An 11,415-nucleotide genomic window follows, 5' to 3' on the forward strand; every position below is an offset into this window, starting at 1 on the left:
ACACACAATTTTGAAAATGTTATTAATATTAGCGTGGATTTAATGTTATTTTCAGAGATTAGCTATTTATTTAAGTTTTCTTTACATTTGTGAAAATTGAAAGGTTGTGGAAGTAGGCCACACTTTATTAGAATAATCTGGTGTATATGTAAGATGTTTTGACACCATTTTAAAGAGTTAAGATTTGCAAGGATTAAGCTATTTTCAAAGATTAGTGATTTTCTATCATTTTATTTGAAACTTCATTGAAAAAGTAAAGGCTGTGGAAGTATACCAGACATTGTTAAGATACTCTGGTGTCTGTTTGAGGTTTTTCATTTATAAAAATATTGTAAATGTCTAAATTTTTCAAAATGGTATGGGTAGTTTTCACCCGGTCCGCAACGCTGCAAAGTAGCGTCTTCCGAATGTGAGACGAATGTCGAACATGAAACTAACTTCACCTCGGTCAATTAACACACCTTTTCGATGTATTTAATGTGAAATGCTCCCACACCTTGGATGACTTAGGTCGTACTGATTTCTCCGCCATGTGTTTCAGAACAACATCTCTCCAATGGCCTTTCCTCTACCTCCGCTCTGCTCCGCGCTCAACTAAACCTTTTTTTTTAATACTCAAACATCTCCGCGACTTATTGAGTGGCATAATAATCGCGCAACACAACGAATCGATAATGACATTGCCAACGCTTTTAATAATCGATTTTAATCGATTTAATCGGTTTGTTGTTGCAGCTCACTACGTACTTTCGCTCAATTTTGATTTAGCTTCGTCTGGGATTTTGGTGTATTAGTCGGTTTTTGGAAACCCATTTTTTGTAGTCCAATCACCGAACAGAGGGAGTGGCTGAAAACAATGATGTTGATGTCGCTCGCTAGTTTGAGTTGTAGTTCAGTAATGGTGGTGGAGTCGCTGCCGAATATCCAAAAGTTAAAGCCTGAGCAAGAACATTGGGCCTCATTCACCAAATGTTCTTACGAACAAATTTGTTCTCAAACCCCACTTATGCAGTTTTCACAAAGATTCTGGCATTCACCAATGTTTTCTTATTTGGGATTTGTTCTTTGGTAAGAACAGAATTTACGCACACCCAAGAGCACTCTTACGCACAATTGAGAGCTGACATGTTTGCGCAAAATAAGTAGTTATACCTTTTATGTCCGTTCTAATTTAAAACAGAATATTTCTCTCCTTTATAATTTTTTTTATAAATACACACTATACTTACACTTCTGCTCATTTGTAAAGCACTTTGAATTTCCATTATGTATGAATTGTGCTAGGCCTATATAAATACAGTATTTTACAATCGCTATGACAGTTTTTTCAATACCTTTAACAAGTTTCCTAAACTCTTAACACAGTGAGCACAACATCTGTCTGTGTAGGCTATACAATTAACACATTTCTTGTTGCTTTAACACAAAATGCATAGAGTAAATACACATTTTAAATGCTTGAACTTCTTTTACACACAAGCTCAACCAAGACCAAAACAATCGATTTTTACTGCCCAATTTACCACTGCTTTCACACTGTCAGAAAAACAGATAACATCATGTTCAAAACCTAAATTATTGGCTAAAGTCAAAGGGAACAGCTGTTTATATTGTGAATTGAAACACAAATATATCCCCGGTATTTTATTCCATTGCTACTGAGAAACAGCTGAAGTTATGCAAATACTGTACATCACAGCTGATTCCCAACTAGGAAACACTCAGGTGTTGAGGTTCTTTCACTTGCATGACCATGTGGTATAGACAGTAAAGAGGACCTCTTTGGGCTGATCTGGTGTGGGAAAAGAACAATATAGAGCAACACAAGAAAGTAAGACTACGGTAATGCCTGCACAAGGGAGAGGAAGACAAGTACCAGGACAAGGGAGAGGGACAAGGGAGAGGGAGAGGAGTGAGACAAGTTCAAGGGAGAGGAAGACAAGGGAGAGGAAGACAAGTACCAGGACAAGGGAGAGGGAGACAAATACCAGGACAAGGGAGAGGGAGACAAGTACCAGGACAAGAGAGAGGAGTGGGGCAAGGGAGAGGGAGAGGAGTTAGAATGTGTGGTGGGCTCAGAGAAGGGCCAGAGCTATAGGGTAATAATGTAAATGGAAGCTATATTGCATATTTCTTGTCCTGTTGCAAATGAAGCCTTTACTGCAGCAATTATGTTTCTGTGTAATTTTTTTTTAATACAGTAACCGTATATTCTATGAAGCTACACTGAGATGGGTCATTCAAAAAACTGTAAACTAGCCTTGCTTTGCCTACAATTCAAATCAATTATGTTAACAGGGAACTTTGCCATCAAATACGTGACTTATCACTGTATTTATAGGCTGAAAGTAGGCTTATTCCGTACACCAGGACTACACCACACAATGGCGTATTTATTGCTGCCGCAAAATGTTGCGGAGCGTTCCCTGAGGAGGGATCACATCTTCCTTGACCACACCGACATATTTGCAGAGAGCGACGAGTAGGCTACCCGTTGCAACGCTTTAGGCTACTAAGAGCAGTCCTCATGGATATTTGTAACAGTCAACTGATTTCTAGGCAGTTTTTTTGCTTAAGAATTCAGATTAAAGTTAAACCATTTCTTTTTTCACTTAATCAGTTTTGCGCACTTCTCCAGATACAGTGTTCACTGCATGAGTAATAGCATTCCATGCATCGGTTTTATTTACTGCTTTGTATCCACAGCTGACGCTATTAAATATGATGTGTCGTTTGTTGTTTACTTCTTGCAGCTGTACCTCCACTTCAGAATTATTAAGTTTTTCCGTCTTTTGTCGAGCCCTCCATCGTCTTGACCACGTCGTTTTGACATTTCTCTGAGTGTGCACACGGCCCTGCCATATCATGCCCTTTTATGGGAATTAACGGGGCGTTTACCTATGCTAAATAGGAGCAACGGGCACAAGCTTTCAACTTACGAAATATTGGGATTCATCATTCTAAGAACACACCTGCGAACAATTCTGCTGTTTAAGATCGCTTCATGAATCACACGTAGATTTTTCTTAGGAACTTTCTTAAGAACAAATTTAAGAAATAACTTAGGAAGATATTGGTGAATGAGGCCCAATCTTTGGTAAGTTTTGTTGGTGGCCATGATGTTATGGCCCTCCTCCCCATGGGGTTCGGGAAAAGTTAGATTTTCCAGCTACGGCAGCTAGCTCCATTATAGTAGTGGTAAAGGAGTTGGCTAAGGCAAAAGCTAGCGATTGGTTATGGCAGATCAGAGTGGCTCTGGGCAGATCCAATACTTTTAAACTTCATCAGAGTACCCGCCTTCAAGGAAGTTAACGCTTGTCAAAGGAGCGATCCCAGACCCTCTGTACAAATGAAATATACGAGGGTCTGGTTAGGACCATGATACGCAGGTTTTCTATACATGTGTGAGGTTGTCTCTTGCTGTGGTCAAGAGGTCACGCAGCAGGTCTCGGACAATACACATATAGATAGGACAATGTGGACAACTTTAACCTCTGGAAAGAGCAACATGCAGAAAATAGTACAAATGATGAGTTATGACTGAACCACCTGTGTAGTGTTCTTCCTATGCCTTAAACTTGTGGAATGTATACCGTTTAAGGACATGTTTTGGTGGTTACTATATTTGTATGGTCCAGCTCATGCATATAAAGTTCATCTGAGAGACATGTTAGTCAGTCATGCCAACCACTTTGCCTGTCGTGGTGACCTGATCCGAGCAGGTCGATTAATAAACAAAGTCAACTCTTTTTCATTGTGGTGCGTTCCTTGGCCCATCCTCCGACAGAATATCATCTAACAGACCAGGATACCACAACATCGCATTCTGAGGAAATCTACCCCAGCTATGATTACCAAAGGACATTTAGTTTTTTAGCAGGTTCAAAGAATTTCACATTGCTCTTCTTACTAATGTATATGTTCAAAGGCATGCAATTTTATTGCAGTTAGCCTGCATGTAGGGTGGGCTTCTCAGACAGGTCAAAAACAACAGCCCTATGATCCAGAATATCAGCTGTCCTGAAAACGGACCAAAGGGTTACATTTCGGGGCATCTGGGCGACTAACCTCTCAACAGACTTGAGAACCCAAATTTTGGTTGCAACATATCCATGCCCTGTCTAGTTTTTCACTGAACAAACAGCAGTAAGCCGGCAAAGACACTTGGGGCCCCTTTGTTTTAAGTCTGAGTGGATTAAAGGGAGTTGCGAACCATAAAATCTCAAAAAGACGCGCTGGATAAACGACAGTAAATGGATATCTGTAATAATGCAAACAAAATGAATAAGCTGTGTTTTGGTAACTATCGGAGACTTGTAAAGAATCCTTTGTGTTCCTGAAACTTCCGGAGACAGCTGTGTATTAAAAGGCTGCCTCAGAAGGAGTGGGACAGAGATTGGGTTTCGGAAAACAATGCTAAAAACAGGAATAGATAAAAATGGAGTCAGATGAAAAATAAGGTTTAAAAACGAAACAGAACTGTCAAAAGGTTTTTGATATTAGCAAGGTATGGTCCTGAAGAGGTTAATGTTAATATTAAAGCTGCGACACAAAAACATGGTGTCTCATCGTGCCCTACGGCTGTGAATACAGCCCCCACCTCTCACATCTTCCTTCCGTGGTCAGCGGGCCAAGTTTGGCGCTGGGCTCTAAGTACGGAACAGAGTGAACCAAACAGAATAAAACCAAGTAATAAAGTCGCATCTTTAGACCCACAGGAAAGAAAACGTTAATATCTAAGTAAATGTGTACAAATACCAGATGAGTTGTCTCACATTCTGTTCTCTGAAAATTACAGGTGCTGATGCGGGCATTTTGGACACTCCCTTTTTTGAAAGCTCTGATAAAGAAGGTTTACATAAATGATTGTAATAAAAATAAAAAAGGAAAAATGAGCGTGTCTCCTTAACTGTCAATTGAGGTTTGCCCCTGTAGGGCTGTTTTGGCAGCCCCTTTGTCACTGGTCACCCAGACACTCGTCTGGGACAGTTGTTGATTTGCTTGAATGCTAAAATGACAATCACACCTTGATGACACACCTCTGGAGAGGTGGTCTCAACAGTTGAAGAGGAAGGTGGACAGAGGAAGACTCTGAAATTATCATTAAAAGTTGTGTTCTTGTAAATATCATTCTAAACAGCTTTTAATGTCATGTTTGATATGCTTTTGTTTCTTATTTTGTGTGTTACATTCTAGTAGTAATTTTAACACTGTAACATGTACATGTACAGGGTTAACAGAGTTTGTGCCTGCAGCAGACCAACATATGTTTAACATATTCCCTTGTCTTGCAAGGGCACCACTTGGTCTACTGCAGTCTTGATTAATGATCCAATTTGAATTTGTATGCGTTAGACAACTTTTCTGTCACATGACCGGTGTCCCCATTTTAGTCAGGTTTGGGTGTATATAGGAAGAAGTTTTTACCAATCACTTCGAGTTCTGTTTACGATACAGCTCCGGTGCGTTAGGCGCCTAGTCCTCATTGTGAATACCTTCGTTAACCATTGCTCTGAAGGTATGTTTTGTATTTGATGATATTTCATTATCATTGTATTGATTATCTTGCTATTTAGATAATAAACTATTAATGTGTGCATTTTAAAGTTACTTGTTCTCCTTTAAACGTATCTATCAAGCTACGGCGGTGAAAACTTTGATCTAGTCTGGTTGATGCGGCTAACTGATTATAAACATAGACTTTTGGAGTAGGTTTTAACTTAAGGCCTCTGAGTCACTTACAGTGGATCTCCACGCTCCGAAGGAATTTACCGGAGCCTCTGAGTGATCGATTACATATCCTACTAGGTCTACTATGGTTAAAATCCATATTATAGTAGAGATAAACAACTGTTTAGTGAACACGCATACTTTAGGGTCGGTGCTCTGATCAAGCAGACGATTTTTACCTACGTCAGAGTTTCATGTCATTAACTGTTTAGCGCTCAAGGTTACAGGTAACGCACTTGTGCACATTGTAAAAAATTGGAGTCAGATATTAACGAGTCAATTATCTCCCTGAGAATCTAACTAAAGGTGACTTGTGGTTCCCAAGCCAGGGACAAACACCAAGCGCGTCTCTGGCCTTTCGATTCACAGCCTCAACAACTAAACCTCACATGCACACATACCTAGGAACATACAGGAAGAATAAAATAAAAGATTTATGTATAAAAATTGGCCAGTAACACTCATATCTTTAAGCCTGGATCTGCCTGTTCCATCCCCACTCATCATGAGCGTGCCAATGAGTCCAGGAGAGGGAGGAGCCAGAGCCGACCTGCCTCCTGACCAGACCTCGACAGCGAGACCTCCGCACGTGACTGCAGAGGAGGTCCTCAAACTCCAACATCCACTTCTCCGAGAACGCCTCCTCGAGATGAACAGGAAATGGGCCAAGCGCACCGCCAAGATGACAACTGTATGGCCGGACACGGGACTTTTGATCTAAACCTTTGCAGTGACATGAGAGTCCTGATTGCCAATCATAGCCATTCTGGATCTGTCAAGGAAAAGCTTGGAAAACGTACGGAGGAAGCTGAAATTCTGAAACTCTATGAGAGACAGGACAGAACTATTGTAATACAGTTAAGGCTTGCATGCAAGCAGCCAAAACTGGTCACGAGACTTTGGATAGAGCCTCCCCTCCCCCATATGATAAAGAGAAGAGCAGCTCTGCCCCACCCAGAAAGACTTTGTATGCGGGTGGGGGAAAGACCTCATGACATTACCAACACACAATGGCCCCACTCCATGAGGAAAAGACAGAGAGAGGAACCGCCCAGCCACTGGGGGTGTATCCTCATGTCAAGAAATTCCTCAAAGAGGCAGAAAAGGCTGCCTCTTGCTGTGAAGAAGAGGAACCTCCAAAGCTCCACCAGAGGGAGCCAGAACCCCTTCTCTCTGAGCAAACTAATAAAGAGGTAATTCCAAAAACATCCTTAGTAAGCTGCGCTCAATTAACCAAGCAGCTCCTTCATGACCTACGAGTTCAGTAGCCAATAGGAGAGGACCAGACCGACCTCTATTTGATTGGAAAAAAGGCCTTTAAAACACTCCTATCCGAGGCAACCAAAGACGTTCGTCAGAGAGGCGCTGCAAGAAATTAAGCTCTGGCTCAAGCACCCCATGACACAAGCCCCTCCAGCTCAACTGAATTGGCAAGAACACCAGCCACACTCCCTGTCCAGTTGTTCCCTCTCCATCCCCCAGTCTTGCTCCAGGGCCCCGTCCCACTAGCCTGGCTCTGCCCTCCTACGTACTTCCGCTCAATTTGGATTTTGCTTCTGCACTAGGTCTGGGAGTTTGACTTTGAAGTCGGTTTTCAGAACCAATTTTTTTGTGGGTCCAATCAGCGAACAGAGGGAGTGGCTGAGAACGATGACGTTAATGTTGTGCACTAGTTTGAGTAGTTCAGTAATGGCGGCGGAGAAAGATGCGAGCGAAGTTATTCTGCGGTTGTGGCAATTCTGCCGAATATTCATAAGTTAAAGCCAGAGCAAGAACATTCCTTGCTGAGTTTTGTAGGTGGCCATGATGTTGTAGTCCTCCTCCCCACGGGGTTCGGGAAAAGTTAGATTTTCCAGCTACGGCAGCTAGCTCCGTTACAGAAGTGGTGAAGGAGTTGGCTAAGACGGACGCTTGCGATTGGTTATGGCAGATCAGAGTGGCTCTGGGCAGATCCAATAGTTTTAAACTTCAACAGAGGACCCGCCTTCAAAGAAGTTAACTCTTGTCAATGGGGCGATCCCAGACCCTCTGTTCAAATGAAATGTACGAGGGTCTGGTTAGGACCAGGCTACTGTCCCACCCCCCTCTCTCCAAAAGGAGGGCCCGACTCTGAGAAGGTCGGTCCGGGCAAGAAGGCCTCCTTCATACTATCAAGCCCCCATTCTGGTTCGAGGAGAACAGATGTACTATGTCCCCTGGACATCGATGGACATGACAGGCCTAATTGCTCGGCTCCCTAACCTATATGAGGGAGCGAGTAGGTGGATTCAGATCTCTTCAATGCAATTCGCTTGGAGGTTTGGGGAGAATCTAAGGACCCTTTTCCTGGATCGGGTCAGGCTGGACATGCCCACAGGAGAGACCATCAGGCCAACCAAACCACCAGCGTTTATCCACAGGATCTTGGGAGCATGGAGGGCTGAACTTGGAAAAAATCCAGAAGATGAGCAAGCCATGTTTCGAAAGGGGCAGGGGCGGTTAGGAGACGTAGTAAGTCTCCATTCAATGCCCTTTGTCCAGTTTTGTTAGCATATCACTCACGTCGTGTGGAAGGAAAGGAGAAATGAAGAAAAAAGGCTGAAGGATGACAGGGAGGATGTGCGGAGACTAAACAAGATCCAATTCAAAGCAGGGCTACAAGCAGTGCTTGTTTCTTCCCCTCCTGCCTCCAGTCAGAATAGACAGTTGGGAAACAAACCAGAAGCGCCACCGGAGGACGCAGTTACCCTGTATCGACCCTACAAACAGAGCGGCCAACACCCGCAGCAGTACGAGAACGAAGGGAACCAGAGACAGTATAAAGAAGAGGGCCCAGGAAGAAGAACAAAGGTGTGTTGGGGATGTGGCCTCCCAGGACATTTCAGACAGAACTGCCCAGCTCGGCCTCAGCATAATGGACAACAAGCAAATGTCCAGCGAAGGCCAGCCATAACACAATACTGAAGAGCCCTAGAGAATCCAATTGGGGGACACCAGCTGCCAATAATATCCAAAGCAGCTGAGTCAGAACCCTTACTGCAGGTTTTTGTCGAAAGGAAGATCTACCACTATGATGATCGACACAGGGGCAGCATATTCTTGCATCTCCGCCACAAAGCCTCCCACGGTCTGGCGAGCTCGTCAAAACCATTGGATTCTCAGGACTAACGCAGTTACTCCTTATAACCATCCCCACTGAATTAAAGATTAATAACGAACCATTGCGGTTGCCCCTTGTGGTGTCCCCTCTAAAAACCCCTCTAAATTTACTCGGAAGAGATGCACTCTGTCAATTGAATTGTATTCTCTCCTGCACCACAAGGCATGGGGTAATAATTGACAAACCAGTGCCCCAAATGATGATGCAACAGCCAAACAAGGAAGCCACTGTGTTTTGGCTAGGAGAAATACAGAGTACAACAGAGTCCATATCAGCCCTTTGAACTCAGAGACTCTGTTGCCTAAAGCCCATCCCCCAGCCCTGGACTACCATTGCACATTGCAGTATTACCCTAACACAGAGAAGCAAAGAAATTACAAATGGCTGAAAGAACAACCAGGAACTGTACCCATCACCCTCAGAGATGTCATCATCGGCCCCCAGGGGACAGCAGAGCTATTTAAGCTCTCTGAAGAGAGATGTTTGTCACTCATGCCATCAGTTTGTCTTGAACTGATTGTTTGATCCGGGTACTCGACAGTAAACCAAAGAATCAAACTCCTTTCCGTTGTCGTGACTCCTTCCGGCCTGCCTTCTTCAGAAACATCCCTATCAAGCAGGCACCAGCTCTGGCCCTCCCGGACTATGAAAAACCCTTCTTCTTATATGTATCCAACCGCATGCACCACGCCACTGCCATATTGACACAGTCCTCCAGTGGAGGTCGGAAGCAACCCATCGCCAACTACTCATACAGTCTGACACCAGTTGAGGCAGCCTTGCCACCATGTTATCAAGGTTTAGCCGCAATACACCACATGTATGAGAAGACATCAACACTTACTATGGGCTATCCAATCACCATCTACACACATCACAAAATCGCAGGTCTTGTTGAACGAGGTACATTTCTGTTAACAGAGTCACGAGTCAGATGTTATGTAACAATGTTGCGATACCCAGACGTAAGCATTAAAAGCTGTACCACTGTAAATCCGGCCGATACCATTCCTCTGCCAGAGGAGGGCATACCACACGATTGTGAAGCTGAAACATCAGAATATGTAAAACTAAGGGCTGATTTGGTATCTGAGCCGTTAGAAAGCCCTGAGTTAACCCTGTTTGTGGACGGATCTTGTTTCAGAGAGGCAGATGGGTTGAAAGCTGGATATGCGGTGGCGGAGCTCGCAGGAAAGGGGGCATTCGCTACACTAAAAGCTGAGGTATGTCAACAACCGTGTTCAGCCCAGAAGGCTGAACTAATAGCCCTCACAGAGGCCTGCTAATTAGCAAAGGACAAAACAGTAAATATTTACACAGATTCGTCCTATGCGCATGGGGTGTGTCATCTTTTTGGGTCATTATGGTGGTCCAGGGGATTCAAGAAAACTGATGGATCCCCCATCCAGCATCACGGCCAAGTGATGTCTTTAATTACCGCCATGATGCTGCCAGACAAAATAGCAATAATAAGGTGCAAGGCACACCAAAATTATCTTTCCACTACCACCATGGGAAACAATAAGGCTGACGAGGCTGCAAAACAGGCAGCACAGGAGCGGGGACAAAGTGCAGTGTTGACAGTAGTACAGATAACCCCAGAGCTGGTCAATAGAGACATGGTAGAGGTCCAGGCAGCTGCCTCAGAGGCGGAGAAACAGTTGTGGGTGGACAGAGGTGCAGTCCAGAGAACAGACGGGGTGTGGAGAAATCATGAGGGTTTGATCGTTGCCACCATTGATCTTTTATCTTCTGTCATTACAGATGCACATGGCGCAGATCACTGCGCACGAGGCGAGACCGTGATCCGAATCAGGAAAATGGCCCTTTGGTCTCCAAATCTAAAAGCGCAAGTAGTTTCGGTTTTAAAAGTGTGAGATCTGTTTAAAAACAATTCTAAAAAGGGTTTAGAAACAGCCATTGGATTCACGCCAATGGCGGGCGGACCGTTCCAACACATTTGCGTTGATTTTGTCTATATGATTATTCCAGTTAGGGTTTTGACGGATCGCTTTAGCAGATGGATAGAGGCCACACCAGCTAAACATCAAAGTGCTGAAACGGTAATTAAGTTCCTGACCAGAGACAACATTCCCCGTTTCGGAATCCCCACGATAGTGAGCTCCGACAACGGCAAGGCCTTTGTTGATGAAACGGTAAAGGGCTTTTACCAAAGGCTGGCAATTCAGCAGAGACTGGGGTGTGTGTATCACCCACAGTCACAAGGGATTGTGGAACGAGCAAACGGCACCCTCAAGGCCAAATTAAATAACATTTGTGCAGGGACAAAACTTAATTGGGTTGAGGCTCTTCCGATCGCTCTAATGAAATATCGTAGTAGAAATATAATCCCCCGCACAAGATTGTGACGGGCCGTGACATGCAAGTACTGGCGTACAGGCATCAAAACCAGACCAGAGTCAAATTTGAGGTGTCAAACTCAGATATACATGCCTTTGTGAAACAGGTCTCTAAAATCCAACAAGCGATCCACCAGCAGGAGGGGAAAAGGGCAGAGCTGTTGCAGGAGGGACGGGCCCCAGAAG

The 11,415-nt window shown here is 43.9% G+C and overlaps 1 long non-coding RNA gene across 1 annotated transcript; it reads left to right on the top strand.

Annotated features, from left to right (window-relative positions):
- Positions 1–10,021: 10,021 nt before the first annotated feature.
- LOC146288759 (uncharacterized) lies at positions 10,022–10,878 on the top strand. Its single transcript, XR_014755147.1, has 3 exons — positions 10,022–10,092; positions 10,634–10,742; positions 10,862–10,878. It is a non-coding gene; the product is annotated as an uncharacterized LOC146288759 (long non-coding RNA).
- Positions 10,879–11,415: the final 537 nt, after the last annotated feature.

Source organism: Hypomesus nipponensis, chromosome 5 (genome assembly GCF_054491055.1).
Source record: "Hypomesus nipponensis isolate SF chromosome 5, ASM5449105v1, whole genome shotgun sequence".
Taxonomy (NCBI): Eukaryota; Metazoa; Chordata; class Actinopteri; order Osmeriformes; family Osmeridae; genus Hypomesus; species Hypomesus nipponensis.